Genomic DNA, 4,863 nt, shown 5'->3' on the forward strand with positions numbered 1-4,863 from the left:
AAAAATATTCAGAAAGCTGCACAGCAAAAACGGTTCGTTCGATTGTTATGATTTTTTCAGCAAAGTTAGATAACTTAATGGGGATTGCTAAGAAAATATACACTGTAAAAAAATTTTTTTTTGCATTAAAAAAATATCATTTTTGTCACACAAACTCAAATATCTCAAAACCCTATCTTTTTACCAACGTGATTTTTTCAGGGAAAACGGTCCATTATATTAGCTATCTACCATAAAAATTTGGTGATGGTAAACTAATAAACAAAAAAGTTATGATATTTCAAACATTTCACAATTTTTACATTTAGTAAAAAAAATATGTTTTTTTTACCGTGTACATTATTCTAAGAATCGCATTATGATGCTGATTTTATTGTTAAGGCTACCGCATGAATTAAACAAGTTATTTTCATGATATTTTTATTTAATTATTCATAACTCTTATAGCATCTATTAGAAACTTAGACGCGATCCAGTGTAGTGATCAAAAGTATTGATAGTGTCATTATTTTTATTGTACGTGACTGGCGAAAAATTCTGTTAATAGGGTTAAAACCTGTTGATAATAAGAAACATAAGTAATATTATTTTTAAGATAAAAGCTGCAAAACAAAAGTTTTATATAGACGAATGCGTCTAGTTTACCTGCAAAAAACTTACCTCTTAGATAATAGATTTTATGATGGAGAGAAAGCGAGTAACTGCAACACCAACAAATACATAATAGGTGCATACCACGACAATGCTCTAGACGTCTAGTTTACCTGCAAAAATTTACCTATCAGAGAATAGAATCATAAATATCGGGAGGAAGCGAGTAACTTCAACAACAACAAATGCATGATAGGTACCATGACAATGCTCACGAAAAAGCAAAAAATTACTACCGCTATGGTTATTAAGGATTGTAAAGTAAAAGTTTATTTCAGTCAAGTAAACGACACCAAACTAGTCAGTAAAAACTTGAAAGTGATTTTGTTTATTAAAATCTAACGAACAACATGAGTAGTCGCTTTCTCAACTGTTGTAGGCCGTTTGCAGAAAAAAAGTGCTCAAAAGAGTTACGAAATCTCACCGAAAGCACCATAGATAAACTGAAAGCGACAGGTTATGCTCCAATGTCCACATTGAATACAAATTTACGCATTTGCACGTCCTGCCGTCTAAACGTTGACAAACGAGCAATCTGTATATCATCGGAAGAGCAGGGCGCAGGAAGTTCGAAAACGACAACAACTGAGGAATTACTAGAAGTTCCAAGTGCAGAGAGCCTTGCCACCGTACCATCAGCGACATCTGTTTCAACAAATCAATCGGAAGATGAGTGTATTCAAAAGGTAAACATCGAACGCTTTAACGAGGGCATAGCTGGGATAAAAGTGACTCCGATTAAATGGACGAAGATGGACTACGTTTATTATCCAGAGAAAAAATACCGTGAAATAAACGAAGCTGTACGTAGAAACCTCTTCAAATTAGGACCTGAGGATGTGGAAAATACAGACTACGATGAGGTAATTATGAATATGAAGGAAAGGTTCTCGAATCCAGCCACGACAAGGAAAGAAAAATTATTGATTTTGTCGATGCTGCCAAGTTCGTGGTCTATTCAAGATGCCATTGATGAGTTCGAAACCAATAGATATACAGTAAAAGAGGCAAAACTATTTAAGAATAACTGTCTTTCAACCAAAAATACTAGGTCTAGTAATGCGTTAACAGACGAGGCAAAAGAAATAGTAGTTCAATATTTTGAAGATGATGAAGTAAGTCGAGCTATGCCTGGCCAGAAAGATTATGTATCAGTAAAACAAGATGGAAAGCGTCAAGCAATCCAAAAACGATTAATGATGACGACATTGAAAGAAGCTTACACACGCTTCAAGGAAATTCACAATAATATTAAAGTAGGTTTTTCCTCATTTGCAAGCCTTCGGCCAAGGCAATGCAAGCTTCTTTCCAATTCAGGAACACATAATGTTTGTGTGTGCACAACCCATGAGAATATTAACCTTATTTTACATAGTTTGAAAAGAATAAATTTAACAAAGGATATTAAAATGTTAACTGGTAGTCTTTTGTGTGAAAATACAACATCAAATTGCTATCTACGATCTTGTTCGGATTGTCCAGATTCTTCATTATTGGAAAATACTTTATTCGGTGAGTTTGAAGAAAAATATATTGATCAGTTATCATTTGAGCAATGGGTAACCACGGATAGGTGTGACCTAGAAACAATTGTAAAACCTGTAGATGAGTTTGTGTCATATTTTTGCTTGAAATTAGAAAGTTTAATCCCTCACGATTTCATTAAAACAGAGCAATCCAGCTTTTTAAAAAATACGAAAAATACGTTACAAAATGGTGAATTTTTAGTCATTTGTGATTTTTCTGAAAATTACAGTTTTGTATTGCAAGATGAAGTTCAGTCCCATCACTGGAACGTGCAACAAGCTACAATTCATCCATTCGTTATTTATTTTAATGGAAGTTCGCAAATTGAACACTTTAGTTTCATTGTAATTTCCGAAGATTTAAGGCACGATTCAATATCCGTAAACTTGTTCATTGCCAAAATGATTAACTTTTTACGCGTTGATAAACATAAAGAAGTCAAAAAGATATATTTTATGTCTGATGGAGCAGCGTCGCAGTACAAAAACCGTAAGAATTTTTCGAGCCTATGTCAATTTAAATCAATGTACGGAATTGATGCAGAATGGCATTTTTTTTTGCTACGTCACATGGCAAAGGTCCTTGTGATGCTATTGGAGGAACAATAAAGCGCATGGCCACAAGAGCAAGTTTAGCCAAAGAACGTGAGCATCCAATTAAAACTGCGAAAGAACTTTTTGAATGGGCGAATCGTAGAAAAGAAGAAGATTTAACCAAATTATCATTTTGTTTTACTACTACGGAAGAGTACGAAATAAAGGCTTCAGAGCTCAGCGAGCAATATAATAACGCGAAAACGATCCAAGGAACCCAAAAATTCCATTGTTTCATTCCATTGTCAGAAAATAAAATTAAAGCAAAACTATACTCAAACTGTTCTGACAATAATGCCAAAGTGTTCGATATTGTAAAAAAATAAATAAAATCAAATAAAAAATAAGTAAAACTGTTTTCATGATCTCATAACCCATAATAAAATCCAAACCCAAAACTCTTAGCCCTCTCTTACCCCTATTGTGTCAAATCTATGATTATTGTTGTGTAATTTGAGAATTCATTTATATGTATAAATATTATATGTATATATATTATATGTATATATATTACATGTATATACATATAATATAAATACATATAATATTTATACATATAATATACATAATACAAATGAATACACAAATATTGAATATCGTAAAAACAACTTGTTTAACTCCCGCAAGACCCTTAACAAAAAAAAACAGCACCAAACTGTGATTCTCGAAATAATTTACACGGTAAAAATTTTTTTTTCTACTAAATGTAAAAAATTGTGAAATGTTCGAAATGTCATAACTTTTTTGTTTATTAGTTTACCATCACCAAATTTTTATGGTAGAAAGCTAATATAACGGACCATTTTCCCTAAAAAAATGACGTTGGTAAAAAGATAGGGTTTTGAGATATTTAAGTTTTTGTGACAAAAATTATATTTTTTAATGCAAAAAAAATATTTTTTTTACAGTGTGTATTTTTTTAGTAATCACCATTTAGTTATCTAACTTTGCTGAAAAAATCATAACAATCGAACGAACCGTTTTTGCTGTGCAGCTTTTTGAATATTTTTCAACCATTTTCATATACACCCTTTTGAAAAGTTAATCGTGACTCAACATGAAGATATGATATCGAAAAATGGTGATTTAGATGGAACTGAAAAACTGTGCAAAGTTTCAGCTCAATAGAAAATCATGAATTAAAAAAAGTCCTAAATTTTGATGCTGTTGCTTGGAATCGCTCTTAAGCTAATTTCTAATCATATCTCGAATCATTTAGCATGCCGTGTCCAAGTATGCCATTTATTTTTTCATTAATACTTTTAATATTTATAAAATATCCAGTCAAATATCCCATTTTTATCCGTGATGTATGATTTTTTTTGCAGGAATTAGAAATATTATTTAGGAAAACAAAGCACTTTAGGTTACACATGCTCAAGTAAAACGATGGTTTTAATTTGTTTTATTTTATTATCCTTCAAATATACGTGTTTATAAGGCGCATTAAATTTATCGAAGTACAAATGCCTATTTCACCAGAAAAAATGACCACAATTTCTGGTCATGGAAAGCCAATTTTAAGTTGGAATAGTTTTTTTTTTGACATTTTGAAACATAGTTGAATACGGTTATGCAACAAACATTGATTACGCTTCAGAAAAGAAACTGAATCTGTCTGAAAAACGGTTTTATTGTTAAGAACCAAAACACAGTAGCTGGTCATATTGGAGTCGAAATAATTCCTATAGAACATGTGCTACTTGGGAAGGATAGTATTGCAGCTGAACTTATCAAGATGGGCCCACAAAAGTTGGCCACCTGTCTGCATCGGCTGATAGTCAGGATCTAGGAAACCGAACAGCTACCGGAGGAGTGGTAATCTGCCCCATTCACAAGAAAGGCGACCATTTGGAATGTGAGAACTTTAGGGCGATCACTATTTTGAATGCTGCCTACAAAGTGCTATCCCAGATTATCTTCCGTCGTTTGTCACCTAAAACAAATGAGTTCGTGGGAAGTTATCAAGCCGGTTTCATCGAGGACCGGTCGACAACGGACCAGATCTTCACCAATCCTCCAGAAATGCCGCGAATACCAGGTCATAACGCATCACCAGATCATCGACTATGGAGAATCGTGGACGAAAACG

This window comes from Aedes albopictus, chromosome 3 (genome assembly GCF_035046485.1).
Source record: "Aedes albopictus strain Foshan chromosome 3, AalbF5, whole genome shotgun sequence".
NCBI lineage: Eukaryota > Metazoa > Arthropoda > Insecta > Diptera > Culicidae > Aedes > Aedes albopictus.